This window comes from Anas platyrhynchos, chromosome 2 (genome assembly GCF_047663525.1).
Source record: "Anas platyrhynchos isolate ZD024472 breed Pekin duck chromosome 2, IASCAAS_PekinDuck_T2T, whole genome shotgun sequence".
NCBI classification, from domain to species: domain Eukaryota; kingdom Metazoa; phylum Chordata; class Aves; order Anseriformes; family Anatidae; genus Anas; species Anas platyrhynchos.
Window position 1 is genome coordinate 60,621,595 of NC_092588.1, and position 16,505 is coordinate 60,638,099.

Genomic DNA, 16,505 nt, shown 5'->3' on the forward strand with positions numbered 1-16,505 from the left:
ATTTAAGGAGAACAGTTTAACATTTTCATTAAAAAGGAGAAAACACGGTAAGTAAGCAGAATAATGAGTATTAATTCTTAAAGTGTAACTAAAGCCATAAAATTTCAGAGTCTTTCCCTCTGGGGAAGCAACTGTTCGGCCAGCTGGTTGCTTTCCCTTCACTCCAGTAACAATCATTCACAGTTTGAGGCTTAAGTCTTCTAGATAGCAAGGCCTGGTGTGGGCTGCACTGATCTCTGGTGTAATGCATGTCAGCCAGGTGCCTGTCAGTCTGCAAGCCATGCCTCATGCTGCCTTTCCCGTCAACAGCTCCCACCAGCCATGCTTTACACCAAAGCTCATCTAATTTTTTGCTTTACCTGCAATTTTTTATTTCTTAAAACATGCATATTATGTCAAGAAAAAAATAATCTCTCAGGTCACCAGAAACTTTGGCAACATCTTCTGCCTCATACATTACAGAAGAGACTGACTTGTGCCTTTTGCGCTTTTGATGAATGACCTACAACTTTTTTTTTCCCCTTTTTATTATGCATCTTAAACACACCACATCTGGAGAAACACAATTAAGTTTAAGGTTTCTGTGAATTTTTAGAATTGGTCATACAGCAGTAAGTCCCAGGTATGCTGTGAATAGGATAACAAGATTTTTAATCAAGCAAACTGTGTACTAACTAACAATATGCTTGCAAGGCAAAAGTTATATACTGATTTATTTTAAGTTGCTGAAACAGGATCAATGGGATGGAGTAAAGAACAAAGAAGCAGAAGCCAAAAGCAGAAAGTTAAGCCAAAAAGCAAGCCCTGAGGGGAAACAAAGGTAAGATCATATTTATCTATACAGCTGTAAGAAAGCAAACCTGCTTAGCTGTTGACCCTATGATGATATGGAATAGCCCTTATGGCAAACAGTATTTGATATTTACCAGCAGACTCTCAAAGGAAAATCTCTAGGGGTATTTGAATCTGCCTTTTCTTTTCCTTGACTTGTCAGAGAAGAAAGATGTCTCTTGCTTTTCACCACCATCAACACAAAAGAATAAAACTGAATCCACCTAACTCACTCCTAGTGAAAGCAATCTTAAAGAACAAATGTTCCTCTTCTCCCATGCACACACACATAACCCTGATGACAGCAATACAGAAAAAAATTGAGCATGCTTAGGTACCCAAGAAGAACGGAGGGTTTAGTAAGCAAGATTAAAGGTCACCTAATGTGCAACAACAGTCTTACCTGGATCACAAAGCCAGCTTTCATTCATGAGCCTGATAAATTTAAAAAAAAAAAGGCAAAACCAAATAAAACCAAATGAACAGAACAGAACTACCTATATATAATAAGCTTAAGTCTCCAAGTTTAGGTATGCATAGGAACACTAGTTAACTGTGTTTTTAAGTACATGTCTTTACATTTGGAAGTTTTTTCAGAGCTTTTTTTTTTTTTTTTTTTTCCATTTAAATATAGCATTCAACTATGGCATTGGTTTGATAACAAGAACTACTGTAAGTCTGTAAGTCATATCTCGCATAATGAAGTTATGGCTAATATAAAACACCAATTTAACAGGCTGAAAAGGGCATAAAAAGTTAATTTTATTCTGCTACAATTTAGTATGTGTTAAAGGGAAAAATATGTAAAGGAATAAGGGAATATACTTATCTGCTAGTATTGCCGAAGGAAAAAGTATTGACTTTAAAAAATAAAATAAAATAAAATAACTAATAGTGGTCATTCCTTTTTGCTATATAGTAACAGAATTTCAAACTTTTAGTACAATACAAAGTCTAGGAAGTAACTGCCCCTAACTTCATTTATCCCAGAGTAGAAAAGTATGACAATAAAGCCAAATATCATAAAAGTGGAAAATTTTAAATAAGAAATTTGAGCTGTATAGTTTTTAATAAAAAATCTGATGTCCTAAAAGATATCTTTTATTAATTTACAAATTGACATTAAAATATTTTTGTTGTAAAATCAAAAGACTGAAAAAAGGTTTCTTTCATATTTCTCCAACTGGCAAATTACAAGCAAAATATAGGAGCATATACGTGAAAGGGTAGCTTCAAATTATTACATTTTCTAGTTCAGTTTACACAAATTGTGCACAAACCTTTCTCTCCCACTCTATTCTCTCATATTTCCTACACATGCTCACATACACCATGTTTAAAACAATACCCTGGGTCTCGCAGGTTAAATCCTGACTGATTTCCTAGGCCATTTATCCAGGGAGCTGGATCTTTACTTCCATGTAAAACTTCTTAATACATGAAGGAAGAGTTGAGGCAATCCCAAGCATTCAAGACTGGGCAAAGAATGGACCGAGAGCAACCCTGATGTGAAGGACCTGAGGGTGCTGGTGGATGAAAAGCTTAACTTGAGCCAGAAATGTGCATTTGCAGCCCAGAAAGACAGATGTATCCTGGGCTGCATCAAAAGAGGAGCAGCCAGCATGTCAAAGGAAGTGATTCTCCTCCTTTGTTCTGCTCTCATGAGACCCCACCTGGAGCCCTGCGTTCAGCTCTGGGACCCCCAGCACAACAAGGACGTGGACGTATTATAACGAATCCAAAGGAGGGCCATGAAGAGGATCAAAGGGCCTCATTTCTATGAAGATAGGCTGAGGGAGCTGGGGTTGTTCAGCCTGGAGAAGAGAAGACCCCGAGGAGACTTTATAGTGGCCTTCCAGTGCCTAAAGGGGACTACAGGAAAGCTGGGGGGGAATCTTTGTCAGGGAGTATAGGGATAGGACAAAAGGTAATGGCTTTAAGCTAAAAGAGGGTAGGTTTAGATTAGATATTATAAAGAAATTCTTTACTCAGAGGGTGGTGAGGCACTGGCACAGGTTGCCCAGAGACAGGTTGCCTGTGGATGCCCCATCCCTTAAAGTGTTCAAGGCCAGGCTAAAGGGAGCTTTGGGCAACCTGGTCTAGTGGGAGGTGTCCCTGCTCATGGCAGGTCAGGGTGGGATTAGATGGTCTTTAAGGTTCCACGCAACCCAAAATTCTTTGATGCTGTGAAGGATCAGGTGGTGGTAACCCCTTGGGTGAGTTACTCCCACACCTTACAGAAATGTGGTAGAAGAACTTTATAAATGATGTTGTGACATAAATTATGCATATCATCCTGGGTTTAGTGCTTCTCAACTAATGTTAAGAAACATGAGCACAGATGCTGGGGTTTGGGCAGATTTGTGTAGCTCACCACAGTTCCAGCACTCTACCCTAATTAGAATTCAGAAGCATGCACAAAGCACGCTTCCTATATTAGGCATTTTAAAACAATACAATGACAAACATTTCATCTTCACAGTGGCTACAGTACTTCTTTTATCCAAAAGCTCAGTGGGTAAAACAGTTGTTTTGGAAAACACTGTGCAATGGAGTCTACTTATTTCCCCACAGGAAGAATATCCTAGCCTACAGAGGCTGTCTGGTCTGAGATAATTTACCTTCTCATTGAAGCTGTGCCACTTTGCATGTTGTGTTCCATGATTTACTGGACCAGGAAGAGAACTGACTCACTGCATGAGTGTGACCCTCTCCTCTGGGGTTATACACATTCCCTTGAGAGAATACTTCAATCCCTTTACCCTACCTGCAAAATCTCATTCTACTGAATGAGCACATGATGGTCTTCTGTCAACAAATACTTGACCTTACTTATATGAGGCTGAGAGCTAGCTGAGCTTGACCTTACAAGTCAAAATATAAGTTGAGCCTGTAACACTACAGTTATGAGAAAGCCACTGTCATGCATCTAGTACCTATGGGAGGCGAGGGATGATCTGAGAGAAGAAATATTAAGATGTGGAATGGCTGAGCACACATGGGTTATCCTGCCACTACCGCAGCAGCCCACTGAGGGCAGATGAAAATTCTTCACTTTCTATATGTCTGCAATGAATGAATTAAAAAAAAAAAAAAAAAAAAAAAAAAAAAAGCATTATATCTAAACTGTAGATGAATACTTTAGAGGGACATTAGATATTATGGTAGGAACAACAAAGATCTCATTCTGAAACAAATCAATACCTATAACAAAAATTACTCCTCATCTCCAAACTTCATGAGATTTTGCAGTTGGAGGCAAATATTAGACCTCGCAACATCTGACTAATTATTTGTACTTTGCTCAAAGATCTTGGTAACTGAAGCTATACAGCTGCAAAACATTACTTGGTCATTACGTGATTACACAAATATCAAAAACAGTCACAGCTTAACAACAGCAATACAAAGCTGTCAGCACAGGCTGCAGACCGAATGCTCTCTCCAGGTTAGTTCCTTTAGTGGCATTTTGGCACTGCAAGCAGGCTACATCTGATCTGGTAGTGCTTCACAGTTGGACCAATCCAGCCAGAAAACACTAAACCCTCCTCTTAGACCTTCAGGAAGGAGGACATCATGTTGTTGCACTTCTGTGCTCTAGCCAACCTCTACTTGTTCTACCATCCCTTTGTAGGTTTTACCATCTGAGTGAGAGGCACCTCAGCCCACATCACATTTATTTACACTGGTAGCTTACCATGACTGCAGTGAGCTGCCGGCAAGCATGGCATAGATCCACTGTTTGCTTGTCTGGCCCTGGGCAAATCAGGCCTGGATCAGGCCTACAAGTGCTCTCTGACTCCATAAATAATAAACTTATTTTCAGTTCTTGCCAATCAAAAGAATGAGGAAAATGAAAGACTGAAGTTAAAACTAAGCCTGGTGCACTTCTGCAGAAGAGACTTCTCCTTTCAACTTAATGCTCTGGCCCGCATTCCAATATCTTTTTTTATAATGCATTAAATAGCCTGCGCCCAATATGATGGTGCTCTCCTGTTCAGGTCAATTTGAATTTTTCAAATACGATTTCCTGAGACATACTACCATGCATTTCAAGATCTGTAGAGGATGCTTCCATTATTCATTGTGTAATGCCGTAAGTAAAAATAAATAATTCTAGGAAAACAATTGCTACCTCTATTATAGCTCATATTGATTAAATATGTGATTTAGAAAATTAATGGACAATAAAACAATAAATAGCTCTTTTCTAGGATGACATATTTTCAATAGGCGAGGTTATTCTATCTTGATTTAAATTACTTACAACTCCCTACAACAAAAATTTGCAGTTTTACTGGATTAGTATGCCCTTTAGTGAAGACATTTTATTTTTATTAGTTATGAGATGTGACTATGGACACAAGATATGGTGAACAGTATTGATGCCATTGTAACGCCCTCTGTGACATGATATGCTCCTAGCTGAGAGAAGTTGGATTAATATTAAAAACTATTAATCTTTCAGAATACAGGAGCCAGATTGAACTGACTTTCCCAAGCAGGGGGAAGTTTCATACTACTGTCTAGACCCACCTCCCTGCCTTTCTGTGGTTGCATTTGCATACCAGGTGTCCAATTCTCTCCTATGCTGCACGTTTTATAAAGTAAATATAAGATGCCAGTACGTAGCATACAGTAGGAGAGGACAGATCCAGTTGCGACAGTGCTCAGCTAGCACAGGTGTTATGACAGCATTTGGGCATTTGGTCTTTTTTACACTTCTCACCTCGAAGCACTACATAAAGCATACTCCGCAGCCACCATATGTAGGGCCAGATTCCCCACTCCATTTCAGGTGTCATGATTGCATAGTGGAAATCAATGAAGTTACACAGCCAGAAAATTAGTGAAACACAGATCGGCCCCCATGCCCCATAGGGACTTTAGTTCAGTGGTGGGAGAAGCAATCCTTCTAACATACATTTGTCAATCTGACTCCATTTATGTCAATTATAAGTATTGCTTTTGACTTCAAGGGAGTAGCCACACATATGTCCTGTTTGTAAAGTGCTCTGAAAACTCTTTCAGAAATCTATTTTAATCAGATAGAGATTAAAAACCTCTATACACAATGAATGGTATTTAAATGAAGTTAGCAGTATTTTTTAAATGTGAAGACAAGAGGTATTTAAATGTTCTAATGAAAAGCAGCAATTTTCTGAGCAACACAAATTAAGCGACTACTGTTAGTCCTCTACATCTGAGAAATAAGATCCTTAATTCAGGCAAATTTAATTTAAGGTTGGCAATTTATACAAGGTAAATTTTAAGTTGTGTGCAAATTTACACAGTCCCTTGTAGAAAAATTCATTAATTCACATGAAGCAGAAGATACCATGCAGTGAACTACAATTTACCAGTAGAGAGTGGGGGACACATAACTAAATGATGGCTAGTGAATCACACTGTGAACTTCATTTCTATTCTCACCAAAGAATCACTACTTATGTCCACTAAATAAAGCACAGGTTGATAGCATGATACACTCTAGGCAAGATAATAACCTGTCCCTTCATCCAGTTAATGTTTTTTTTCAAGTCTTTGAGACTTATCCAATCAAAAAGTTGAATAAACAGTAGGCAATTTTTACCATACAATATAGGAAAGATCATTTAACACAAAGAAATGGATTCTAAATGTTGTTTCTTGACACTTTGCTTTAAAAGAGAGATCAAGAGACATTACCAGACATGTAGTTCAACCTACTTGGTCACACAAGTAAACTAAAAATACATAGTGCATTTCACACACACACACACCAAGAAATATTTTTAAGCAAAAATAAAAGCTAAAATAGAGAGGTGGGTGTACAATGAGATTAAGCTCTATATTTTGAAAGATCACAAGAAATTATGCAATAGTTAGGGCACAAACTGCTTTTATATAATGAAAATAAAATAGAACTAAAGAACAAAACCTGCATTTTTCATGATGTAATTATTTCAGATTCTTCCTAAAGAAGATTCAAGTCCTGCCAAAAGAAATACTTTTTTCTTCTGCTAAATCTGTTACAATAGTAACTCTTTCAAGTATAGAAACATGCTAATTAGGATGTGTGCTAACTATGCAAAAAAAGCTTTCAGTAATTTCCAGAAATAATTATTTCACTAGCACAGAAAGCTTTTAAGTGAATCTAGGTACTGGAGAATTCTGGTTCTGAAGTAATAGGAAACCTTCTCCATCAAAATAACAGAGCTTTGATAGGCACCATTTTAACTTTACAAAGCATTAGTGGTATGAGTGTGTAGTTTACTAAACAGTATACTGAAGCAGTATTAGTTTACTAAGCAGTTTACTAAGCAGTATACTAAACAACAGTTTAAATTTATACTTGTATAGAGAACACAAGGTGTTTTTTTTTGTTGTTGTTGTTTTTGTTTTGTTTTTACAGCCACCTCATTCGATGATGTGATCTAAAAAGATCTCTCCTCGCTGAAACCCTCAGAATATCATTTTTCAAAGGTGCCTAAGGTTGGAAAGATCACTTCAGTAGAAAATCACTGCTCAGACACCTGCCTGATCAAGTTCAATCCAGCCTGAAGCAACATTAGACCTATGATGATATCTTGAAAAATTAAAATGGTTTTTGAATGGGAAATGAATCTTTTATATAAATATTTATATATATTTGGCAGGAGCCTGAGATATTGCAGAAGTTACTAAAAACAAACATTTAACAGCTATAATCATTAACCACAACAATTTGTTTACACTTTTCAGGAGGACAGAGCAACTGCTGTGCACTACAAGTAGTTTCCAGCAAGCATGCTGAAAATACACCAGAGAGTAACACACACAGAGAGAAGCCACGTCCACCTATGCAAATTATCATGTATTACTGCTAGATTTTTTTTTTCCTGTAGGACTCCAGTCAGCATACTTTCACTGGGGTGCCAAGCCCCCTGTTTCCCCCAGCTTGAATAGTGGTGACACGCACTCCACATCCTGAAGGAGAGTTCAGCACAGATCTGAGTGCTTAGTGAATTACTGGCTTCATCTAACAAAGCACAGCCGTTTCACGTTCTGTTTATAGATGCATCATGGTGATGCATGGACCTTGCCAAAGGGAGAATTATACAGCAACACTCTTTACAGCTAGGGAATCTTAGCCAAAAATATAGGCTTATAGCAAATCGGTCTCCTGTTTCCTTGTGATTCTTCCACTAACTGATTCCACTACCTGCCTAAAATATATTTACTAAAAATCATGCATTATTAAATGAGATATAGGGCGGCTTTTTAAAAATACCTTTGAACACCTCTTGTCTATTCAGCTTCAGGAAGGAAAAAGTAGATTTTGTTTGATTTTAGTAGGTACAGTTAGATGACATACCTTCTCACCTGCTTCACACAGGAAGGATTACAAACAGGTTGTGGCTGAGCCTGCACTGTAACCTCCAGCCCTCATGCAACCACCCCAGGGAATTGTTCATCATTACAACCTCTGCCTTCCTTTGAGTATGAAGGGAGATCAGGGCTAGCACACCACAGGGAGCCTTCTCTGATGATCGACAAACTCAAAATGGTTCAAGTCAGACACATGAAAGAAGGGAAATGGATGAAAAACAGTTCGATCTCCTCAGTATCCAGAGGGAGACCAAGAAGCTGCATGCCTCAGTGCACAGGCAGTACTACGGTATGGATGCTGCCATGAATCTGCACAGTTGCTGGCACAGACACAAGCTGAATTCTGATGCAGTCTTTCAATATATCTGGAAAAGAAAAAGCAGATATGAGTTAGAGTAATATTTTCCTTCTTATTTTGACAGGTCAAAGAGTACAGAGCACTTTTACTCTTGATGCTATGCTATTAACTGAAAGGATAATATGTTGTATAGGATTCAGTGCCAGTTTTTATGAAGCAAAGGCATTCAAATTTCACTGTAATTGAGCACAAGTTGTTTTGTTAGGAAAGTTTAAAATGTGCTAATGATCCGATGAAATCCTTCATTTGTGCTAGAATATGCACCCTTGTCAAAGCTGGAACTTCTTTCACACCAACACATTGATTCCACTAAAGTTTTGAGCAAAAAAAAAGCTCTGTGCACTGGGGTCTGCTTCACACATGACAGAAAACTAAATTAAAAATGTAGCATTCTGATACAATTCACAGAGCATTTGAAAGCTCTTCCTAACTCCACTGTGTAAGAAAACCAAATTTAAAACCCATGAAAGCGATCAGAACATGGAGTATTGCCAATATGCCCACCACTGAATTTCATGATGTGGTTCAAAGTTTTGGAAACACATATGCACCTCAGCTTCCTTTCTCTACAAGTTTTCAATTGTTGTTTCAAAGATTGTCATGGAACAATCCCTCTCTTTCCTTCTAAATAGAGCATTTCTATTCAAAACACTGATCAACAACTCTCCTTTGAAACAATAAAATACCACTCGACCATGAAGTCATGCCATGTTTTATGTTGTAGGCCTATCAGCCACCTCATTCTTTGAGCTTCATTGCTTTGAGGCAGTTTCAGGCTAAAGTACTGAGATAAAAGACTGCACGAGTATAATGATGGGAATGCAATAAACGGCAGGCAGGCAATAGCAGCACCTGAGCACCGAGCACCAGTATGATAGGAAGCACCATGCTGCACTGTTATGAGGATACTTATGTCACAGAAGATGCTTTCATGAACTGAAGTTTCTGAAGGTTTACAGGACTGAAAATCCTATGACAACATTGCCAAGAGGAAATGTGCTTCATTAACGTGCTATTAACAACTATCTTTTTATTCTCTTTCTTCCCATGCATCCTCACAATCTGTTCTCTCTCACACCATCCATGGGGTAGGGCCTGGTGCTGACTCAGTGGGAATTATTGTCCTGACTGCCCCACTGTACATCAGCTATGCTAACTTTTCCTTAGGAGGCTCCCAATGAGGTCCTGCTGCTTTAATACTTCAACTTAGATCATGCTGTTTTAGAATTCAGATAGTAAAACCAAACCCTTTTGTTTGCTCTTTTGGATATGTTTTAGAGCCATACTTAAAGGCAGCATTTACTTTTATTGAAATCATTCATGCTTTAAGTTTTACTTCACCTGAGTGTAAAGGAACATAACATCTCTAGAGTGCCAAAATAATTTTTTCTACACAGAAAAAGAAGTGCTATTCCACCATACAATAAGGGCATAGTATTTCAGTGTGTGTTTTCGTTGTTGTTTTGTGGTTTTGTTGTTGTTGTTTAATTTTCCCTCAATATTATATTATCTCTCTTTCTTGAGGTTCAGTGTTTATCTGTTTTTGTTTGTTTGTTTTCCAGAACTCAAGCCTTATTCAAGCACACAGATGAATCTTACCCAAGAAATCTGTAAGAATCCTTCACTTAAAATAGAAGATTTGACTTGCTCAGCTTCTTTTTACGGGTACTAGACACTTGTATCCAGTTTCAAGGACGGCCATCACTAAAATAAGTTAGGAGCTGGGGAAAAAAACAAACAAACAAACAAACACAATAGTATCACATATCTTCTGTTCTTCACAGCACTTTAGACAATCCGTTTTAGATCCTAAACATTTTGATCCACAGCCTACTGCAGGTCAGCTCAACATTTACCAAGGTCTGCAAGGGAAATGTCCTGGCTCTGCCTCTGCTGGTCCATCCAGGCACAGCTGGGACCACAAAGCCCAGCTACAGCTGGCCCCAGGAATCCGGCGCTGCATCTCCCTGTATTTCTAGTGCCATTCAATTCTCTGCCAACAAAAAGCCAGTTAAGGAAATGCCTTCTGCTATTTCTGGCACAGGGAAGGACTGCAAGGCATTGCTGCATCCATCTGCATTTTCAGCACTGAACAGCCTGTTATTTATTTTGTGTCAAGCATCAGATTTCCCCATATGAAAAGCAAAAATACATGTATAGCCACAGAGAGCCTTTTAGATTAACGAAAGTAAAACAAAAAATGTGACAATAAGAACTCCAAGAGAAATCATGCTGGAACATGTTTCGTACAGATGTCTACAGTGAGCTGATCATAGAGTGGCTGACAGCAGGATGACCATGGAAAACTTTATAAAAACACAGATACTAAACAACAATTACAGCAACTGATAAATGCATTACCCCTTATCTATGCATTATACCCACAGAGCACTGAGGTAGTTGATGAAGACACTGCTACTACCAGAAAGATCTTCTAACCTGAAATAAAGCATGAATTAATAGAATTCAAGTGATATGACACAAAATACTAAAGTTTGTCTAGCACTAGCATTACTTTGTCTAACTCATAACTCCACTGAATTTACTACCGCATTTCAGCTCCCAGATCTCATTCCTGGTAATTTCTGAGTTACTGAGCAAGCATCTGCTTCTCACTTTTATAATATTAACATATTTTGAAAAACATGATTTTCCAAAACCCAAGCTTCTACTTAAAAATGATTTAGGGGCACTTACATGAAATTAGTCTTCCTAGTCTGTAGTTAGTAGATCTTACCCTACATGTTCAAAATTAAACATGCAATGTCTATTCTAGTCCCCTGCATATGATACCAGAAAGAGATCCTTGTGGATTCTGAGTACCCAATGCTCCACTTGGAATATGAAGGAGCTGATGTTTAGCATCTCTACATATCATACATACGCAATGCATGTTTACTGCTTCTGTTTGCATATGCACACACAGCATACCATTGCAGGAAAAAAAAAAAAAAAGTCAGCTCAAAGCACAAACTGCTCATATATAGAAGTATGATTTATTGTCGCTTTCCATGTATTAAACCATCTTCATGAAACTCCAGAGCCTAAAAGAGCTAGGCTGGTCCTCATGCAGAGATAGCAGAGCCAAAATATATTCAAACACTTCACCCCTCTCACTTCTCCTTTCATTGGCATTCACTGACACGTAAGCAGAGAGGATGTATCCAAGCAAAGTGGCTTATTACTAATTGCACCAGCTTCATTAATACTGCATTGTGTGTCTCTTGGCTATAGAGAGCTGGTAATGCAAAAGATATCAAAAGCTTATCAAAATGTACGTATAAATATTTGGTCCAATATTCTACATGAATATATTAGCAGTTTCTCCTTCAACAGCCCAAACAGGAAAAAGGGTAGTTTATCAGCTGTTCACCAGAAACAAAGGGGAAATAGCTATAATTTCCCAAACACCCAGAGCTATTTACATCATTCCTATGCCCTTTACGTAATTAGGCATCACTTCAGAATGAGAAATTCTCAATGTGGTGCAAAGTTATCTGGCTGCAAACAGGGCTATCTATGGTGCTTTCATTTGTAGAAAAATCCTAACAACAAAAATGTAGATAAGGAAAGGTCTTTATCACAGGCATCCAGAACTTGAAGGAAATCACTCCATAAGGACCACAGCTACTTCAAACTCAAGAGAAAGAATTCTAGACAAGAAATACCAAAACAAAGGCATAGGCATCTTTTTGCTCAAGTACAAGACAGGGATTGCTTCTTGCAACTGTTTACAAGTGTCTAACCAAAAATCTCCATGCTGGTTTGCTAAACAAATGACTATCACTCTTCACCTCTGAGAAAAGCCTTATGTTTTGAGTAATGGATATCTTATGGCCAGCAGTTTAGTAATTAAAGTGAGCATGGAATTTGGAAATGAACAAGTAGATTTATTTTTTTTTTTTATTTAATATCTGATGGTCATCGTTTATACTGTTAAAATGCAATCATACAGACACATGAAATTAAAAAAAAAAAATCCTGAAATTGCTTTGTTTTCATTGGATCTGCCAGGGATGGAGTTAACTTTCTTCACAGCAGCTGACATAACACTGAGCTCTGCATTTCCATCTAAAGCAGTGATGATTTCAGCAGTCACTGAGCAGCGCTGGCACAGCCTTGGGTCCTTCTCGTGAACCACCCCCTGCCCTGCATGCACACGCTAAGGCCAGCAGGCTGGGTAAGAGGCTGGGAGAAGGCCCTGCCAAGGCAGCTGATCCAAATTGACCAAAGGGATACGCCATATTATACGACATTGTGCTCAGCAATACAAGCGCACTGTGCAGGACATTCATAGCCACGTTATTTGTCCTCACAAGCATTTGTTACAGGAGCTGAGGCCCTGCTTCCCAGGAAGCAGCTAGACACTTACCTGCCAATGGGATGCAGTAAATGCATTCTTTATTTTACTTTACTTGTGTATGCTGCTTTTTCTTTCCTCGTTAACTTGTCTTTATGTTGACCCACGAGCCTTTTTGCATTTCTTCTGTTTTCTCCCCATTCCACAGCAAAGGGCAGTAAGTGAAAGGTAGGGTGGGTGTTAGGCTGCTGGCTGGGGTCAAGCCACCACACCGAGTTTTGTGACTATTTTTTGTAGTTGACCATCCCCCTTGCCTTCTGTGGATTTCATTCAAATTCTTCTGTGGAATTCATTCAAATTGTCTCAAGTGGTCTAACAAAAGCAATTTCCCGCATAGCTTCTCCAGCTGAAACTAGGCTACCTCTATTTTCAAGATGATTCTGTTAACAAAACAGTCACCAAAATCTCAGAATAAAAAAATAAGCAAATAATTTAAGCAAAGAGTTAATTTGATATACACATATAGGTGTTTTTCAAATATTGGGTTTTGAAGGTTATTTAAAAAAAATAAAAGAGAGAAATCAGGTATGTCTATTGTGGGAATCAATATCACCCTCCAGGTTTGGTCCAAATTGATGAACTACTGAACAATTTCAAGAAACCGTTCTTTTATATAGACAAGGCTTTTGCAGTATAACTGTTTAATGTTCCAAAACTAAACATGCAGTGTTAATTCTTTTTAAACATTTACATAAGAGAGGCCCCAGCTCCATCAGAGCCCCCTGTGCTAGGAAATACTCAAAGTTTCATGAATGATAATGGCCTGCTGCTGCCCCACACCAGCCAGCAGTGGCACAGTGACACCTCCTTTCTTTACTGATAAGGCACCAACACAGCTTGGCAAGAACTTGAGTCCCAGTGCCCAGTTTACTCTTCCAACCTTGCAAATTCGATAGACAGACTGTAAAGAGGGAGCAGCCAATTTCCATGGGTACACAAGCAAACACAGGGGAAGAGAACAGCCTGCCCATATCTAAGCAGAATGTAGCAAATACTGAGATAACACTAATTGAAGGCAATTCTTAAAATGCTTTGAAATTCCAAGTATCCTACCTTTACATCTGAAAATAACCTGTTATCTCCAAGTCACAGAGTGACCCACAGACAAAATACTGAGGTCAATAACTGCATGCATAGTAGCTACAAACACGTATGCATTTGAAACAAACTATTCCTATGTTTCTGTAAGGATTTGTAACTTTGGCTATAGAAAGACAAGGGCATTATTACCAAGTTCTCATGGAATGGAAATACTTGGCTTTAAAACTATTTAAGAACCAAACATGCTTTTTTTTTTTTTTTTTTTTTTTTTTTAAGGAAAACTGAAAACATGAGAAACATTCCTTTGAAACCAAACAGAGGTATTGGAAAGGGAGCGGTGCAAAACAAATGAAGTCGATATCATTCTGATTTGTTCAATCTTTGCCATGGTGTTGCAGTTTTGATGCTTTATATTTCAAGTCTCAAGGCCATATAGAAAGATTAAGGAAATCCACCTAATGTGTGCCCACCAGAGAAAAGGCTAGAGCAGCTACAGAAATACTGTGAATTGTATTGCCCTTTATCGTTGCCTAACTATTTGTATGTAGAATGCCATACTAAATCCAATATCCAAAGAAGAATAAAGAAAATTTGTTTTACACGTAAAAAAGCAATTGATTATGCTGACTATAAACTGTATGGGGTAGGGAAGGAAAGCAATAGACAAGCATAGTAATTTGGTTATATGCACAGGTTTAACTGCTGAAAAAAACAGGCATACTCTTCAAAGTCAGTAGGAAAGGCTTCTGAGAAGCTTTTAAATGCTTTGTTTTAGTGGCTAATAACAATTAAACCAATGAAGACTGTCTGGCTACATATGCAATATAAAGTAGCAACTTGCAAACATTAACCATTTCAAGAACAACTAAAATGTTTTCAGCATCTCAACTAGCAAAGTGCACAGAAAATTAAAATGACAAAGATATTCACATAACTGGATTATACTGCATTTGATGACAACAGCTTTCACCTTTACCGTATTTTCAACACTTCTCTGAAGCAGGAAGCTTCTGCTAAGAGGCAGTGGTGGCATAACTCACTGTACAGGGGACAAACAACACATGCTTGGCTTTTACATCCATTTATTGCCACAGTAATGTAAAAGAGAATACAACAATAACATTGCAAGGTCTTTTCCCAGGAAAAATAAATAAATAATGCCCCAGGGAAGCTCATTCACAACATATAATTCACAGCATAGTTACTCTTAAAGGATCCAACCACTACCTGCTAAGGCACTGCAGAAGTGCACAGCTGGGCTAACTCAGCTATTGAATGGAGTGAAGGGAATATTAACAAGTATATGTTTTTTTTTCTCCAGTAAAAAAAAGTTTTGTTTTTTTTTTAACCAAAAAAGTTTCTTTTTTTTATTCCCAAAATAATCCACTCCCTTCCAGCAGATCCACTCCCGCTCAGATAGAGAAAGGATTTTAAACTGAAACATCTGCAGTCTAAATAGCATCTCACCTTCTGCCTTAGCCTTACAAGGATAGCTGCAACAGAGATGAAGACACCGGACCAGAAGAACATAGGAAGAAAAGGAGGGAAGAAGGGAAACTATGCTTTTATCAAATATCACTCCTTCTCTTCCATCATATTTTAAGTGAAAAATACTTGAAAACTCATTCTACTAAAGAGTAAACTTTTTTTTTTTGAAAGTAAGGGGCTGATGGCTTAGCTTCCTCCCTGAGGTTTGCCTCCAGGACATTAATAGGGCCTCCTTACTAAGAAACAATCATAGTTTTGCAAACAAATACAACAAAAAGGTTACTTTTGAGGGTGGTCACTTTTGGAAAAATAAACCTATTTTCCAACAAGAAAACTCAACATCTCATTCACATTTTTGTGTTTAATACTGACATAGCTTCACTCCCATTAAAATCTGAATAAAATTGTATTATATGAACAAGTGGAGCTGGCTTTCAGTTCAACAAAAACAATTAGAAAGTGACAAAGTCATGCAGAACAGCTGTAGATAGAAAACTTTGCAGTAATAAATAATATCACAATGTTTTCAATTTGGGGTGCTGTGGGCGTTCCCACACAAATGGCTAAGAACATGTGAGTGCCTTGGCCATACCAATGGGACTTTAAGCTAAATTGGTTTGAGTATAAACCCTGACTTTGCTCTTCCTTTTTAGAGTCCTTGCATTTAATTCTTTGCACGTTGTGCCTTTACTGACTCAGTTTTGCTGAGTTTTCTGCTGTTCTGGTTTTAAAAGACTCTGAAGTTGGAACAAGAACTAATTAGAATATTTCCAGTGAAACGGGTAAAAAGTTTTCATGTGGAATGTATCCAAGAAGCATAAGGATCAGGTTCTAGCTGAAGAGAACAAAATTAAAATTTTGAGCTTTTAAAATGGAAAATGGTCAACTTCAGTGCAATTCTGTTGTGCAGTGTCATCAAAACATTCCAGTTTTATTCTTACGTGGGTAAAGAGCCAAAGCCCAAAGCCTCAAAACACTGAGAAACAGAACTGTTCTCTCTGGTCATTTGTAGCAAGTATTTCCATTCACAGAATTAGGGACATTAATAACAAATCTAATTTTCAAAAATACTCAAAG

The 16,505-nt window shown here is 38.0% G+C and overlaps 1 long non-coding RNA gene across 14 annotated transcripts in view; it reads right to left on the bottom strand.

The window, feature by feature from the left end:
* LOC119716136 (uncharacterized) overlaps positions 1-16,505 on the bottom strand; it is a 150,493-nt gene that overhangs the window by 82,579 nt on the left and 51,409 nt on the right. For 11 of the 14 annotated variants that reach the window (XR_011807620.1, XR_011807615.1, XR_011807609.1 and 8 more), the window contains 5 exons: positions 14,917-14,979; positions 10,901-10,978; positions 10,396-10,532; positions 10,139-10,260; positions 8,168-8,546 (listed from right to left, as the gene is read on the bottom strand). This is a non-coding gene — a long non-coding RNA (uncharacterized lncRNA). The remainder of the gene's footprint in view (positions 1-8,167; positions 8,547-10,138; positions 10,261-10,395; positions 10,533-10,900; positions 10,979-14,916; positions 14,980-16,505) is intronic. The other 3 variants (XR_011807617.1, XR_011807608.1, XR_011807619.1) reach the window with 3 other exon arrangements.